Source organism: Carassius gibelio, chromosome B8 (genome assembly GCF_023724105.1).
Source record: "Carassius gibelio isolate Cgi1373 ecotype wild population from Czech Republic chromosome B8, carGib1.2-hapl.c, whole genome shotgun sequence".
NCBI lineage: Eukaryota > Metazoa > Chordata > Actinopteri > Cypriniformes > Cyprinidae > Carassius > Carassius gibelio.
Window position 1 is genome coordinate 30,123,512 of NC_068403.1, and position 18,937 is coordinate 30,142,448.

An 18,937-nucleotide genomic window follows, 5' to 3' on the forward strand; every position below is an offset into this window, starting at 1 on the left:
ATAATAATAATAGTAATTATAATAATAATAATAATAACATAAACAGTTCAACAATGTTGCCAGTAAGTTACTGTAAAAACATTTGAAATGTCTGACAGTGTAACAAGTATCAATATCAGCTTTAGCTCCATGGGCCTGTACCATGAAGCTGGATTAGGTGGCTAGCCAGCTATGTTTCAGCTTAGTTTCCGCCAACCCTGGGTTTTAGGTGCTATGAAAGTAGCTCGGCTTTACTCAGTGTTCGTTGCCATGGTATCTTACGCTGCACGGCTAACCTGCTCCGGGGCAGGTTATGTTCCGGATTAGAGATCTCAGACTGAAGGTGAACCAATCAGATGTGAGAGAAGTGACACATGTCTGACACAAAGTCACTCCAGTTTATCTTGCTCCAAATTAAAGGTCATTTATGCTTAAAAAAATAAAATAAAATAGAAGTCTGGCTTTAATGATAATAACTGAGTCCTTTTATGATTTATATAACTTTTGTGATTCATATTAGTATTTATCTCTTACACACAAGCAATTTTAGTTTAACAGTTATTATAAATTATTTTAAATAAATATTAATGTATACAGATCATGTATTATAAATAAGCTGTAGTATCAAAAGATTGCACTATTTTAAAAATTACAAATCTGAATTTACATGTTCAAGTCTCTATCACTGTATATTTTCAAATGCATAAACTAAGTTAACAAGTTCCACTTGTGACTACACTGATGGAGCAAGATCATTTATTTTATTAGTCCTCCTTCATTTTTCATATGACATTTAAATTTGTCATTTTCTTCAATCTCTTAACCTTTAGCAAAACCTTTAATCTTTAGTTATGAATCTCGCTGGGTCTCTCACGAGAAGTAAATCAAACTTGCTTTGTGTTGCAAGGCTCGTGATTGGCTGTTCGCCAGTGATGTCACACATTCATGTGCACGCGCTCCACAAACTCAGGATCAAAGCCAGAATTGACAAAGAAAGTTGATGAACAGCATCATGGTATTAACAAAGCCAGGTTGGAAAGGTTTGGTTTTGTCAACTCAAAACTAATCCTGTAACTCTGAATTTGTTCAGCTACCATCATGGTACAGGCCCCATGATCATTTATTACCGAAACAATAAGTCAAGTCTGCATTTGCTGGGAAAAATAAATGATCATCAGAGAAGGATCTTTTAATATATGTATCTAATATGTATGGCTACATTCCTGTAAGACTTTAGCTAAAAATATTTCCTCCGACCACTAGGGGTCACACTCCTACCATGACCAGCAGTATGGCTCCCAGTCACAAGGGGGCGAAGGAGGTCTTTAGCCTGCAATCTTCCACCCAGTTGTCAGGGGGCAACCATTAGCAAGAACTCTAGTACTGTGTCCAAATTCAGGGTCTACATCCTTTGGAGGACTCATTTGAAGGATGTTACGTCACAGCACCGCGACGAAGGCTGTCCAAATTCGTAGGATCCTTCAAATGCGGCCCACAAATGCGTCCTCCTTTTCCCCGAATTGGAAGGATGGGTGTGGTGGATCCTTTCGCGTCCTACCTATCCCATAATTCTTTTCGGCAGGACGAAGCGAGAACTAGAGGAGTGGGCGAGGAGTATTATTTTCGATGTTTTTAAAAAACGGGCTTTTCAAAAATATATATTTTCAGTGGTTTTCTAGTTAGGCATTTTGTTTTAGCGTTAAGCATTTTTTTTTTTTTTTTTTTACATTTGTATGTGTATATGTAAAAAAAAAAAAAAAAAAAAAAAAGTTTACTTTCGTAAACTACCTTCTTCCTTACTGCCTGTGTGAATATCCCCGTACACACAGCTTATTTGTTAGTGATTGAAGCTGTTTTTAACGCTTCTAAGGACGAAAGAGCAGACAGAAGTGTTTATAAAGCTCCGGGGAGAGAACGATGAGCTCTTCACCCGCGTCTTGCTTAGCGCTGTCACGGTTGCTAGGCGACAGGATATGAGCAACGGGTAAGGGAGGGAACTGAAAGAAGGGTAGGCTGTCCAAATTCACAAACACCGACTTCCGGTTTTTGCGGTCGTCGGAGGACCCATCCTCCTTCAACCGGGTAGGAAGGATCCTAAGGAGGATGCAGACCCTGAATTTGGACACAGCTTAGGTGTTTCTCAATGTCAAGGAAGGATCCTCGGAAGCCAGTATTTCGAGGATGCTACGTCATCGACATCCAACTGTTCCAATGTCGAGGATCCTCTGAATTTCAACCAAGGACTGAGTCCTTCGTTTGAAGAATATCCCATACACAGGAAAGGATGCATATGTGTATCCTTCGCGCTCTTCACGCTCTCAAATCACCCACAATCCTATGCGCGCAGCTTTGCTATCTAGTTCAAAAATGTGGAACGTTAACGTAAAGTTTGAAGTTTAAATGCCAGTACAAATTACTACCGTATTGATATTGTAAATTATACAAATGGTTACCTGAACTGGACCTGTCATTTAACAATTGGTTGCGTCATCGGCATTCCTTTTATAATTGACTAGTTAAGTTGTCCAAAGTAATTTAATGATACCATTTACAGCGTTATTCAAACAGACCTTTTCACTGACGTAATGACGCAATTACGTGCACTTGCTAGCCTGTCCGATTTACGTGTTCTCCGTATGCTAACGAGGAGTCTCACCTAGCCTCTGAAGGAGGTGACATGGAAGGATCAGTCCTACCAAGGAAGTCTCCTTGATATTGAGAAACGCCTTCTGTTGTACTTAATAATCATGGTTGATGATACTCACCTGTGTAGGGCCCTATTAAAGTTTGCCTTTAGCCATTGTTGTTTGTTCAGTCTTGAGCCTACCTACCTTTGTATCCTGTTGCATATTGTTAGTCTATTGTAAGCCATTGTGCTTGTTTTGTTTTTCCCTTATTTTTTTATTTTATTTTTTGACATTTAGAAGCTTTGCTTCTGGTTTTGTTTGTACTTTGTTCCTTGTTTTTGGAGCTTCTACAGGTAAAGCTACTTGTAGTTTATACCTCTTGTCTTCTTGATTTTGTTATTTCTCTGCACTTGGGTCTCAATAAATCCCCAACCCTGAATTAGCTCACGAAGAACACCAGCTCTGTGTTCAGGAGATCAGGGTTCTAGCCCTGCTAAAGACAACATTCAAGATTTTAGTCTATAGTCTGGCAGTTCCTGCTTCTGTATCATTACAGCAAGACTGAACCAAAGAATGGACCAGCAGAGACTCAAGGCCCTTCATCAAATGTGGAGAGAATATTATCCGAGCTCACCCATCAATCTTCCGCTATTCAACATCATTAACAGATACTCACAGAAATACTTCAGCGTTTGAGCTCTCTAACCTTGCCCCAAAATCCTCCGTCTCAGGAGGTTCTTGAGTTACCCACGCCACCTCCCATCCTTCCTCAACCTCAAGCCATTCCAGCGGTTCCTCTTCTTGAGCCCAGACTATCACCTCCTGAGAGATATGGTGGAAAACCCAGGGACTGTCAAGGTTTTATCACCCAATGCTCTCTAGCCTTCCAACTTCAACCCATTAGTTTTCCCACCTAGAGCAGTCGGGTTGCTTATATAATCACCTTATTACACGGAAGAGCTTTTTACTACGGCTCTCTTGGAGACTTTCTCGTCCACAGAGAGGAGGGCTGAAATGAGACAAATAACTGACCCCTGACCTTCAGCTGGATTTTCGACTGTGTTGCATTTCTCCCAGGGCACAATGGTTCTAGGTGTTTTTTTTTTCTTGTTTGTTTTTTACTCTGGCACTGCTGGCATTTTCATGGACCATTTCAATTCGCACCTAAAAGTTGCTCTTCATTTGCATAAAGTTAAGGGATACTGAACATTATTGCATTGCTGGACATGCCCTATCCGGTCGCCAAATTGCCGCTGTCGCTATTGTGGGTGGAAATCGCCAAATCTCCATTGTGATGAACGTGATTGTGTCGCTTTGCTCTTGCGTTTCACTTGTAGTGTGAACGGGGCTTAAGGATGCAAAACTCTAGACTTTTGGTAGTACCTAGGATAGCTAAGTCCACTAAAGGAGGTAGAGCTTTTTAGCATTTGGCTCCCAAACTCTGGAATAGCCTTCCTGATAATGTTTGGGGTTCAGACACACTCTCTCTGTTTAAATCTAGATTTAAGATTTAGATTTAGATCTCTTTGGCCAATCATTCGGATAATGCTTCTTATAATCTTGTACTGCACACATTACACATTATTATTCCTTAGCATAGGTAGAATAAATCACGATAATTATGTTTTTTTTCTCCTATTTCTGTTACAGGATTGAAATCTCATGGTAACTAGGAATTAAGTCAAGTCACCTTTATTTATATAGCTCTTAAAAACAAAATACATTGCGTCAAAGCAACTGAACAACATTCATTTGGAAAACAGTGTCTCAATAATGCAGAATGATAGTTAAAGGCAGTTCATCATTGAATTCAGTGATGTCATCTCTGTTCAGTTTAAATAGTGTCTGTGCATTTATTTGCAATCAAGTCAATGATATCGCTGTAGATGAAGTGACCCCAACTAAGCAAGCCAGAGGCGACAGCGGCAAGGAACCGAAACTCCATCGGTGACAGAATGGAGAAAAAAACCTTGGGAGAAACCAGGCTCAGTTGGGGTCAGTTCTCCTCTGACCAGACGAAACCAGTAGTTCAATTCCAGGCTGCAGCAAAGTCAGATTGTGCAGAAGAATCATCTGTTTCCTGTGGTCTTGTCCTGGTGCTCCTCTGAGACAAGGTCTTTACAGGGGATCTGTATCTGGGCTCTAGTTGTCCTGGTCTCCGCTGTCTTTCAGGGATGTAGAGGTCCTTTCTAGGTGCTGATCCACCATCTGGTCTGGATACGTACTGGATCCGGGTGACTGCAGTGACTCTCTGATCTGGACACAGACTGGATCTGGTGGCTGCGGTGACCTCGGAACAAGAGAGAAACAGACAAATATTAGCGTAGATGCCATTCTTCTAATGATGTAGCAAGTACATTGGGTGTTGCTCGAACAATGTTAGGTAGGTTATTCCAGAGTTTAGGCGCCAAATAGGAAAAGGATCTGCCGCCCGCAGTTGATTTTGATATTCTAGGTATTATCAAATTGCCTGAGTTTTGAGAACGTAGCAGACGTAGAGGAGTATAATGTAGAAGGAGCTCATTCAAATACTGAGGTGCTAAACCATTCAGGGCTTTATAAGTAATAAGCAATATTTTAAAATCTATACGATGTTTGATAGGGAGCCAGTGCAGTGTGGACAGGACCGGGCTAATATGGTCATACTTCCTGGTTCTAGTAAGAACTCTTGCTGCTGCATTTTGGACTAGCTGTAGTTTGTTTACTAAGCGTGCAGAACAACCACCCAATAAAGCATTACAATAATCTAACCTTAAAGGTCATAAATGCATGGATTAACATTTCTGCATTTGACATTGAGAGCATAGGCCGTAATTTAGGTATATTTTTGAGATGCAGTTTTACAAATGCTAGAAACGTGGCTTTCTAAGGAAAGAGTGCGATCAAATAGCACACCTAGTTTCCTAACTGATGATGAAGAATTGACAGAGCAACCATCAAGTCTTAGACAGTGTTCTAGATTATTACATGCAGAGTTTTTAGGTCCTATAATTACACATCCTTCAGTCTGGATCCAGCCCTTACAAAGACCTGAGATGATCGAAGAGATAATGCAAGCCTCTCAGAGGACCTCAGATGATTCCAACCCTAAAACAACAAACTACCAAAGTTTGATTGCAATAATCTGCTGTTAATATTTGATTGTGTGTTTGATTACATCAACTGAATTTTACCATACATTTCCGCCATATGTACAACACTTTGACATAGTCACCACTGACAAACTACCGTATTTTCCGGACTATAAATCACATTTTTTTTCATAGTTTGGCTGGTTCTGCAACTTATAGTCAGGTGCGACCTATTTATCAAAATGAATTTGACACATGAGCCCTCTTGCGGCTGTACATGGTAATGTTTTCTCTTGGTTCATGGTTTTAAATAAATGCGATTTATATTCCAGTGCGACTTATGTTTTTTCCCTTGTCATGATGATTTTTGGACTGATGCGACTTACTTGGGTGCGACTACTAAATATATTGTAGAACAGGCATGGAACAGGCGCGGATTAAACGCATTTATGGTGAGATTATTATATTTTCATGTCAATCTGTGTTCATTTTGACCACAAACCATGCACTGTCAGCCTGTCACTTTAATTCAGCGCGTGCAGCACATTACTCGGTCACGGTGTGGAAACGGTCTCTGCACTGCACCGCATCCGCGCGTAGTGTGAAAGCTCTATAATACGGAGTCCGGGAATCAGGTGTATAAGATTAGAAAACCCGAGGTCCCTCCATATATTCACCAGGCCCACCTATTAATGACCTTCTGTATCCGCCACTGTTGTAGAAACTTAATTTTAAAGCAGTTTTGCAACGATTTTTATTGTCAAAAGCACTATATAAATAAAATTGAATTTAATAATAATAATAATAATAATAATAATATGTTGTATTTATATAGCACCTTTCCAGAGCTCAAGGACACTTTACAATAAACAAACAACAATAAAGGCAATTGACAAAGAGAGCAGACAGAACAACAATAGGCTATTGAGAGTGCAAGTACAGTAAGTGAGAAATTGGGTAGATGGGGCAGCAACAAAAAAAAATTGGATCTATAACATTCAGAAAATAGCTGTGTTTTGAGCATGGATTTGAATTCAGAGATAGTGTTAACAAAACGGAGTGATGGGGGGAGAGAGTTCCACATTTTGGGTGCAACAACACTGAATGATCTGCCCCCCATTGAAGCAAGGCGAGGGACAAAAAGCAGGTTACAGAGGTAGGGGGGAGCAAGGGTGTGCAGATACTTAAAAGTGAGAAGGAGAATTTTGAATTTAATACGGTAAACCACAGGAAGCCAGTGAAGATCATGGGGAAATATGTGCAGAACGCTTGGTGTGGGTGAGTAGTCTGGCAGCAGAGTTTTGAATGTATTGTAATTTGGAAATGGAGCAAGCTGGTAGGCAGATGAAACTTGCATTGCAGTAATCAAGACGTGAGGTGACAAATGCATGGATGACAGTTTCAGCATCTGAGATACTGATAAAGGGACAGAGCTGAGCGATACGACGTAGATGAAAGAATGCCAATTTAGTGATGGAATTAATGTGAGAGTGGAAAGATAGAGAGGAATCAAAAATTACACCAAGATTTTTAAAAGAACTAGATGGTTTGATAAGAGAGCCGGCGATCTCACAGGTGAAGTTAGTAGGAATTTTATTAGTGAGTGATGAAGGTCCAGTGAAAATAATCTCAGTTTTGTCAATGTTAAGTTTTAGAAAATTTGAATGAAGCCAATCTTTTATTTCATGTACACAGGCAGAGATTTTGTCAGTTGTGAAAGATAAAGTTGATGTACAGGTAGTATATAATTGAATGTCGTCAGCGTAAAAATTATAATTAAAACCATGACTGCGGAGGATCTGACCAAGAGGTATTATATAAATTATAAATAATAATGGCCCAAGAACGGATCCCTGAGGGACACCTTGCTTCAGGGGGACAGTGGGTGAACGAAAATTCTGAAGTGAAATGTAAAACAGTCTGTCAGAGAGATAAGAGGAGAACCAGGAAAGAGCAGCACCAGAAATACCCACATCCGAAAGGCGTGAAATGAGTAGTTGATGGGAGACGGTATCAAAGGCAGAGCTGAGGTCGAGCAGCAAAAGCATAGACAGAGAACCAGAATCACCAGAGAGAAGCAGATCATTCAGTACCTTAACTAGAGCAGTTTCAGTACTATGCAAAGGGAGAAAACCAGATTTAAAAGGATCAAAAAGATTATTTTCAACTAGAAAAGACTGAAGCTGGGAGGCAACAGTACTTTCCAGTAATTTAGCTATGAAGGGGAGATTTGAAATGGGACGATAATTAGATAAAACTGAGGGATCAAGGTTGGGTTTCTTGAGAACAGGGGTAACAGCTGCAGTTTTGAGTGACAGAGGAAATGAAGCAGAGGTAAGAGAAGCATTGATGAAGTGAGAGATAGGTGCAGAAATAACTGAATGGCAAAGTTTCAGTAGAGTAGTAGGAGCAGGGTCAAGATGACAAGATGAAGGGTTGGATTTCAAGATTAACTCAGAGACAGAAGAAGGAGTAGACAGAGAGAAAAAAGGCAGGGATTGACCAGGTTGATTCGGCAGATGACTAATGTTAGTGGCATCATTAAAGAGGCACTAGTTTACAGCATCAGTCTTTTCGAGCATGTGAGCCAAGAATGAAGTGCAAAGTTCATCAGAAGCTAGAGCAACATGAGATGGAGGTTTGGTAAGTTTATTTATTGTGTTGAATAATGATTTTGGCCTGTTGCTTGATTTATTGGCAGATACAAAACTGGAACGAGCAAAATTCAGGGCCGATTTATAATTCTTGCTATGTTCGGTGAATGCCAAATGGTGAACAGTCAGGCCAGTTTTCCTGTAGTAACGCTCAAGCCGTCTGCCAGTGGCCTTTCAGATACGGAGCTCAGGAGTGTACCAAGGAGACGAATGTGTGGAAGGGACACTTCTGGTCTTGACAGGAGCATGCTTATCTAAAATATCCGAGATTATGGAGTTATAGTTGGATAGTATCAGTGAGGGTGAGGAGATATCAAAGACATCAGAGAGATTAGAAGAGGAAACGGAGGTACAAAATAATGCAGTATCAACAGCTTTGAGATTGTGGTAAGATATGACAGTTGTAGAACAATTCTTATGCATAGGCAGGCTGAAGATAAAATCAAGAAATTTATGATCAGAAATACCAGTGTCAGTAGAGGTGATGGAAGAGATATTGGCCCTTGATGTACAAATCAAATCAAGGGTATGACCACGGGTATGAGTAGGAAAATTAACATGCTGAATTAGATTAAAACATTCAAAAATAGAAAGCAACTGGTTGGAGTTAGAGGAAACAGCATCAACATCAATATTAAAGTCACCAAGCAGAAGAATGGGAAATGACAATGAGCAGGCAAGGGTCAACAGTTCACTGAGTTCAGAAAAGAAGTTAGACAGGACCTTAGGAGGTCGATAGAGCAAAATAATTATGAGAGAGTCAGCCTTCAAAACCATGTACTCAAATGTATTGGTGTTGTGAAAGTCAAGTTGCTTTCTAGTTGATTTAATAGAAGTTTAAGATTTTTCCTTCTATGTCAGTGCTTTATACTCCATCCCAGCAGGTGGCAGACATACACCATAGCTGGTTTGCAAAGCACCATTACATTTAATAGAAGAAGACATGTCTCTGAGTCCAGCAGAAAATGCAAAGGCAGACTCTTCAGAAACTCCAGTCACAATGATGAAATCATGTGACGATCCATTTCAATGCAGCACTTTCAACAGCTAATATAACTTCTACCAATACTGGAAATGTAATGCATTATATTTAGATGCTGCGAGAGTCAAACCAATCTCATCTGTATGTGATTGCTAAATTGATGTATTAATGCTAGAATATCTGGACATAGGCCTAATGCAGAAGAGCCGCACACCTGCTGCATGAATAAAGAAAGCCCCTGTATGACTTTTCTTCTGTGGGACATTTAAAAAGACATTTTGAGACTGGAGGTCAATGGTAAAGTTCTTCTCTGGTCTTCTTTGTTCCTGCAAGTAATTGAGAGTTTGTGCAGGTTTGAAATAATTCATCTTTAAAGCACTGATTTGAAGCATTTGAACATAAATCAGTAGAGCATTTTTTATTTTACTTTTTCTAAATGTTGTTGTGTGTGTAATATTTCACATCATATTAAACATAGATTTAAATATAAAAATATATATTTAAATCTACACAAAATGTATGCATTTAGCAGACACTTTTATCCAAAGCGACTTACAGTGCATCAGGCTATCAATTTTACCTATCATGTTCCTATTACACAACAGAAATTCTGACATTAAAATATAAAATGATAATAATTAGTTTGTAATAAAAAAAATAATAATCTTGTATTGTGTTGTTGTTGTAATTAATAGTTTGACATGTATGCATTTTAAGGAACAAAATAAATATAATTACATGTAAAAGCTTGTATCCTTGTAATTTATGTGTAAAATAACTATTTATAAGGAAGCTACATGATGAGCCTACTTTTGTCACAGACATTACTGTGTTTATAGATTAAAAGAACATCATTATGATGATGATGATCATTTTAATAATATTAATGATACAGCTACTGTAAATGATATGAAATCAGTTGAACTGAAGAGATTTGTGGTTTTATGCCCTTTCACGACACTGTCCATCACACTCATGCTTAAGGGTCTTTGACCGGATTAGTGTTGTCACAGTACCAAAATTTCAGTATTCGGAACACTCAGGGAGTTCGGCTGAGACGTGGAGAGGCTATGGTAGTTCAGTGGTGTTTTTACTGGATTCAGGAAGATCAACTGTGACTTGACTTTGCCCATGAAATAAACTGGTGACTTGACTTAGCCCATGAAGATCAACAGTGACTTGACTTGACTCCTGAAGTCTTACAGTAGTAGTGCTTAAATCATGAGTGTTTATGGTGACTTGACCTGAGATGTATAAAGTACTAGAGACCCATACTTGAGTAAAAGTACAAGTGTTCTATCAAAAAAGTGACTTGAGTAGAAGTTGAAGTGCTCTTTAAGCACCACACTCAAGTAGAAGTACTAAAGTATTCAACATTTTTTGTACTTAAGTATTGCAAGTAGTCTATTTAAAAATTTACTACTCAAGTACTGAAAGTAAAAGTAGAAGTATTGTGTTATGTAGCTATTAAAGAAAGTAGTCAAAAGTTTGAACATATTGTTTTTGCTATTTCAAATGATTAACCTAAAGGACAATCACAATTCCTTTGACTGTAACTTCTTGTAAACAAAAAACATATTAAAGGGTTAATTCGCCCAATTTGCAAAATTATGTCATTAATAACTCACCCTCATGTTGTTCCAAACCCGTGAGACCTCGGTTCATCTTCAGAACACAGTTTAAGATATTTTAGATTTAGTCCGAGAGCTCTCAGTCCCTCCATTGAAGCTGTGTGTACGGTCTACTGTCCATGTCCAGAAAGAGAAGAAAAACATCATCAAAGTAGTCCATGTGACATCAGAGGATCAGTTAGAATATTTTGAAGCATCGAAAATACATTTTGGTCCAAAAATAGCAAAAACTCAGACTTTATTCAGCATTGTCTTCTCAATCAATCAATCACCTTTATTTATATAGCGCTTTAAACAAAATACATTGCATCAAAGCACTGAACAACATTCATTAGGAAAACAGTGTGTCAATAATGCAAAATGATAGTTAAAGGCAGTTCATCATTGAATTCAGTGATGTCATCTCTGTTCAGTTTAAATAGTGTCTGTTTTAATTTGCAATCAAGTCAATGATATCGCTGTAGATGAAGTGACCCCAACTAAGCAAGCCAGAGGCGACAGCGGCAAGGAACCAAAACTCCATCGGTGACAGAATGGAGAAAAAAACCTTGGGAGAAACCAGACTCAGTTGGGGTCAGTTCTCCTCTGACCAGACTCTTCCGTGTCTGTTGTGAGAGAGTTCAAAACAAAGCAGTTTGTGATATCCGGTTTGCGAACGAATCATTCGATGTAACCGGATCTATTTGAACCAGTTCACCAAATTGAACTGAATCATTTTAAATGGTTCACATCTCCAATAAGCATTAATCCACAAATGAATAAGTGTATGAATTTTATGAAGTATGAATTTTAAAGTGCACATTTTAAACTACAAATAACCATGCATAACTGCACAGTAGAAATAACTCAACAGAGGGACTACATCTCTATAAAGAGACCATTCTGCTATTCTATAGAACTATATTAAACATTTTCACTACCATCAGTTGTCAGAGGCCCTACAGAGGCACACGCCTACATTTCCTAGCTGCAAAATCAGCTATCAGCAGTGTTGGGAACGTTACTTTAGAAAAGGAATTAGTCATAGTTACTCACTACTTGTTCCAAAAAGTAACTGAGTTAGTAACTGAATTACTCTATAATAAAAGTAACTTACCAGGGAAAGTAACTATTTGCTTTACTGTAAAAAAAAAAAAAAAAAAAAAAAGAGTTGCTACATGTGAGAGAATTTGTACTTTTTTTTTTTTTTTTTGCAGTTTTCACAAGTCAGTTGAAATGAGTAGAACAGACAGGTACAAAACTTTCAATATTTATTGCACGTCAACAGACAGCAAGAGTTTTATCCTGCAAGTGTTTTTGGCCACTAGCTTTGTAGATGTGTGTTTCACACATTACATGCACGTTCTTGCCTTCGAACACAATGAATTTGAAGTAGTGCTTATATCTTCACCTTGAAAATGCCAACTTTTCATCGGATTGCTCCTGACTCGCCATCTCGCCATCTCTGCTGCGAATCTCTGTGTGTCTGTCTGTGTGTGTGTGTGTGTGTGTGTGTTTGGCGCTGCTGGCGCAGCCGCGTGTGCCGGCATGTGTGTAAAAACACTGGCTCTGATTGGCTACCATGAAACACATGACTCTGCCTTAGCTTTTGTATTGCTTTTTTATATTAACATGCTTTTAGAAATATTTTATTTGTTATTTATACTAGTAGCCTATTGTGATGATTTTTTCACGACCCAGATTTTTTGGTGCCCCCCAAGCACTTGGTGCCCTACGCGCAGTGCGTGATGTGTGTGTGCGGAGCGCCGGCCCTGCGCAAAAGAACCGGTGAACCGTTTTCTTCAACCGGTCTATTGAATCGATCTGTCTGTTGATCTGAAAACCGGTGCAACCGGTTCTTGACTCGTGAACGAGTCATTATCTGGCTCAGCTCAGTGTTCATCTTCAGTTCTCTCTTCACAGCAGTTCAGTCAGTGTATTTTTGATGCTTCAAAATATTCTAACGGACCCTCTGATGTCACATGGACTACTTTGATGATGTTTTTCTTACCTTTCTGGACATGGACAGTAGACCGTACACACAGCTTCAATGGAGGGACTGAGAGCTCTCGGACTAAATCTAAAATATCTTAAACTGTGTTCTGAAGATGAACAGAGGTCTCATAGGTTTGGAACGAAATGAAGGCGAGTTATTAATGACATAATTTTGATTTTTGGGTGAACTAACCCTTTAAGTGAGTTTTCATGAGTGCGGTTGCAAGAGTTAAAATCCCTGAATCAGAGCTTCACAGTTATTTTCTGCCCGGTGTGTTTATTTTTAGTTTAAGCAATCTGGCAACCATGGCACATGCTGACTCCTCATTGCAGAAGATGATCTGAAAAAAAAAAAAACAAGCTGGAGTATAGTGATCTAAATGAAAGCGTCACTCAGCTGGTCAGTGTTCTGTCATGAGATCTTACTACATTTTTTGCGATTATGATTGCTGACATTTACTTAATTGCAGTTGTTTTAATAGAGATATAGACTATTGGAATTATGGAATTAGTGGAATTACTATAAACTTCATTGTTATAATATTTTTTGTTGCTTTTAGCTGCTTTCATAATGTAGACAGAGAGATTGAATAAGTCTTTGGTGTTGATTTATATATAAAAAAAAGCTTTAATAAAGTACACTAGATGAGTTAAAATACACCATGTGTGTGTCCACATTCTATTGTGCTTCCTGGAGAAAGTGCAGTACCTAAAAGCAAAAGTAAATTTCTAAAATTACACAATAATTATGATTGTAATTTTGAGAAAAAATAAAATAAAATAAAAATTATCAGTTTAACCATTATACAAAATGACGAAAATGTAAATAATATTTAGTTGGCTAAAAAACCTGACTAAAATTCTCATACATTTAATTGATTAAACCAAAAGTTTGTCTAAAACTGTCTCTGGGGCTCATCTAGATGTCCTGGGCTAAAAGGCTAAAAGTAGCTCATAACTCACCGATTTAGGAAAAATCTTAAAAATAGAGGGCATGTCAGTAATAAATTTTGGACTCCTACATTTTTGCTCTAAGAGTATTTCACAAAGCATTTTAGCAATAAAATTAGCTCCTAAATCTGTGAAACATTAGAAGTAGTAAAGAGGACTCCTAATTCACTAAAACCAAATTTGAACTATCTTAAAATGGATGTTGCCAGCAATCTACCTCGTAATACACATTAAAAAAAAAAAAAAATTCTAATTGGTTTGGTTTGGAGGTTATCCCAACTCCAAATGTTTGAGTATATCTGTAATCTATAGTTGTTCTCACGTCCAGTTTGGTTTTCTTTTATATTTGCATGTCTTACTAACAGCCATGATTATTCTTCTAGTTAAAAGGCTGTTTATATGCATATTACCAAAATGTTATTAGTCACTTAGTCGCAGGAAAAAAAATCCACATGAAGTGACAAAATCATTCAGTCCGTGACGGACAAATCGTTAATGGCTGGTCTGTGTGGTAAAATGGTGAGCATGATTTCACCAAGTACAACATGTTCCTGGATGAACATTCCAATCAACCAATCAGAATTGAGATATTACTTTTCAAGAAATTTCAGTTTTAGGCTTAAAATCAGGGATCACCGCTGCGATCATTTGATCTTAAAATACTTTGACAATTATAGTCATACCAATAAGAGTAATGCATCTTTTGTATCTGTAAAGACACTACGTTTATTCATGTGCACTCAGAATAGCAACGAAATGTTGTGCTTTTGTAAAATAATTCAAGCAAACATGATGCGCTTTCTGCCATCTCGGACACTGTGAACTTAAGCACGTGACTTCGAAACTCTGTGAACTTATTAACTTATAAACTCTTGCCTTATTACAGAACTGAAAAATATATCTATAGACAGTGAAACTTTTAAATAAACCAATTCAAACAGAAAACAAATATTCCTACATTAGGTAATCCAGTGGTTCCCAACCTTTTTCAGCTAGTGGCCCACACAACCAAACACATATGTTTGCGCGGCCCACTTCAAGAAAATTAACTGACCCCGCTATTGTTGGGTTAATAACTAAGTACTCAGAAGCTAGATTGTTAACTGTATTTATTGAATGAACTAGGGCTGTGCGATATGGACCAAAAAAAAAAAAAACTATCGAGATTTCTTTGATCAATTTTGCGATTGTGACACACACCAATATGCTTTTACAGTCATAAATGCATTCAGGATTACCGTATTTTTCTGACTATAAGTCGCACCTGATTATAAGTTGCATCAGTCCAAAAATACGCCATGACGAGGAAAAAACATCTATAAGTCGCACCGGACTATAAGTCGCATTTATTTAGACCCAAGAAGCAGGAGACGAGAGGGCGCTATATGCTGCTTAGTGTAGACTACAGGAGAACTGAGCAGCATCTCTGGCAGCACAGAGCGCCCTCTCGCGGCTATAGACGGTAATGTTTTCTGTTAGTTCATTTCTCTCGGTTCATGTCAAATTAATTTAGATAAATAAGTCGCACCTGACTATAAGTCGCAGGACCAGCCAAACTATGAAAAAAAGTGTGACTTATAGTCCGGAAAATACGGTAATTTGAAACATATTTCCAAAAGAAAAACAATTAGAGCTTTATCAAAAAGTTGTGACGTCTCTAGAACAGACATAAGTCAAAATTATCACTATAGTAAAGATTTAACAAAATGTATAGAAAAAATCCAGTGTCCAGGGACTTTTTTTTATTTTTTTCCATGCATTGTTCATAGAGCTCATTAATTGTAGCGGTGCCTCAGGTGTTTGCAGTGTGTATACAGTCTGTGTATGCAGTCAGCAGCGAGAGCGCATAAATATAGCGTGAAAGAACATTAAAATAATGCTCGAGCACGAATCTCTCTGTTCGCACGCAGATTTCCTTTGCACTGTCACAAAACCAGACATAGGCCTACTTGCTCAGATACGCCCTGCTCTCGTGCGGAGAGAGTGTGCGCACTTAAAACCTGTCTCCTCTCACTTAAACGGTGTCCTGTTCACTCACAGCTCTCTCTATGCTCATGTGTTAGATATTGATTATTTTCACACATTTTTATTTCTAGCCTTTTACCGTGTACAGTGTGAACGCTCTGATCCGTTAAAATGGGCTCAGGAAAAAAAACGCATCACAGACAGTGTGTGAACCTGGAATTAGGCATATGCCCAGTCTGTTCTGTTCTCGCGCTAGGTGCGTTGCATTCTGATTGGATCGGATAGCGTACTGCAGGAGGTCAGGGCCGCGGAAAATCGTGCTATAAAGCAATTTAGAAATCACGCACGCTCAAATCGTGATTTTATGCTGGCACCGCTCAGCAAAACGGGAAAACCAGATCCAGGCAGAGCTCGGCAGCGGATAGACAGTCAGCGGAGCAAGCAGTCAGGAGGAAACACAACAGCCATTTATGCATGTTTGGATTTGTTGTTCTGTAGCATATGCAGCAAAAATATCTAAGATAAATTGGTGGTTTATTCTTAAACCAATCAGCGAGCTTGAATAGTGGAAGCATAGTTACAGTTTAATATTTCCTTTTTTTATTATATATATGAAATGATCCTATGTTATGACTTAGACATTTTTACATATATTAACAATATTATTTCTTTTAATAGTAATTGGCGGCCCACCTGCAATACCACAGGTTGAAAACCACTGTTCTGTAGGGTTCAGGTCAGAGGACTGGACTGGCTATAGCAGAAGCTTGGCTTTGTGTTCAGTGACCCATTTCGGTGTTGTTTTTGAGGTTTGTGTTTGGATTATTGTACGGTTGAATGATCCAAACATGGCCCATTATAATATTTCTAACAGAGGCAGTCACTTACTGATTTTTATCTGTTGGTATTTGATATATTCCATGATGCCCTGTATCTAAATAAGATGTCCAGGACCTCCAGCAGAAATATAGGCTCACAACATAAAAAAATACAGCTTTATATGTCATTGTACACATGGGGTACTTTTTATCTCTGTGTTCCAAACCCATCTTGAGTGTTTGCTGCTAAAAAGCTAATGTTTGTGTTTCATCTCACCATAGAAGACCGTCCCATTTGAGGTTCCAGTCGTGTCTGATAACTGAATATGCTTTAGTTTGTTTTTGGATGAGCAGGAGAATTTTTCTTGAAACAATCCCATACAACATGTGTTGATGTAGGTTCTGTTTGACAATTTGTTTTTAAAGATTTCTGAACCTGAGACTACAATTCTCCAGCTGTGATCCTTGGAGAGTATTTGGTGACTCAAACGCTCCTCCTCACTGTGCATTAGGATGATATAGACACACGTCCTCTTCCAGGCAGATTCATAACATTTTCTGTTGATGGGAAATTCTTATTAATTGCCCTGATGGTGGAAATGGGAATTTTCACTGCTCTAGTCTCTTTTCTTATAGCCACTTCACTAATTTGTGAAGCTCAATTATCTTTTGCTGCACATCAGAAATATATTCTTTGGTTTTTCTGATTGTGATGGATGATTAAGGGAATTTGGCCTTTGTTTTCCCCCCTATTTATATTTCTGTGAAAAAGGAAGCCACGGCTGGAGAATTTCATGTTTATAATCATGCTGGAGTGCTTCAAAATTGTGAATATGACTGGGAATATACTTCAGAGATATTTTACTCATAAGAATTTCTAGGGGTGCCAATAAATGTGTCCGAGTATTTGAGAAAAACATTTGTTTCATAATGATATTTCCCCCCATTTTAAATTCTTATTATCCAATAAAAGGATATGTTTTTGTGAATTGTTTAAATAAAAAATTCAAAAGGATTAACAATGCAGATTAATTTACACAGCTTTCTTTGATCATATTTACCAAGGGTGCAAATATTTCTGGCCATGACTGTATAAGAGGGTGACATTTAGCTGAATATATAGCTTACTAATTGGTGACACTAAGCCTGCATTATAAAATATTTATTTGAATGTGGCAATTAAAACTTTTATTTTAAAACCTTTATTTGAATATGGCAAAATAATATTGCGCTCTACAATATTTCTATGAATAAATCTCTGACAGAGACTATCAGCCAATCACTGTGTGCATAGTTTGCAAGTATGCTGACATCATCCATAGCAACAAGGTCAACCCCGCTCTTACTCTTAGACTTCTGTCTATTCCTTAGTAAAAGTTTTTCTCAGCGTTAAAAAAAAATCTTAGCTAAAAACTTTTACTGCTATTTAGGATAACTCTTAGTGGTAAGATAAAATGTTTTGTGAATACGGGCCCTGATCTCCTCTGACATTTAGAAGGGTCAAGGTCATATCTAGGTGCTGATCCACCCTCTGGTCTGGATACGTACTGGATCCGGGCGACTGCAGTGACCCTCTGATCTGGATACAGACTGGATCTGGTGGCTACGGTGACCTCGGAATAAGAGAGAAACAGACTAATATTAGCGTAGATGCCAGTTTTCTTATGATGTTTTTTTTTCATACACCCACATACAGATTTTATTGATGTCTTTCATGAATTGCAGTGACTGCTCTAAAATATGAGATACCAATGTTATAGGAGTTTAGGACACATGCTTATTCAATAACTGTTTTATTTTCTATTGGGGTTTGTGCATTTTTATTATTCCAAAGCATTGTTAGATCCCAGTGTTTCCTGTCATAGCTGTCATATCTAGAATGTAATCAGTGTTGAGTCTATAACATGTTACTTTACATGTTTGATCAACAGTTGAAACATCACATATTTAGAAAACTAAAATAAAAAGTAATCAAATGCAATCAGTTAAATGTTTAATAAAGTAATTGAAATAGTTACAAGACTTATTACATTTTAGGTAGGGTTACTTGTAATCTGCAAACTATAGGCTACATTTCCAAGTAACTTATGTACAAAAAGGGCTATTTGGGCTACTTTTGTTTTTAAATGCAAGCCTGATGCATTCAGGAGGCTGAATCAAAAGCAGATGTCTTTTGAAAGGTGATTAATCCTCCAAAAATGACAATGAAACAGCAAGTGTGGTATTAAAAAAAGAAAAAAAAAGGAAAAAAACCCTGCATTGATTGCATTACAATGTGTGCTTCA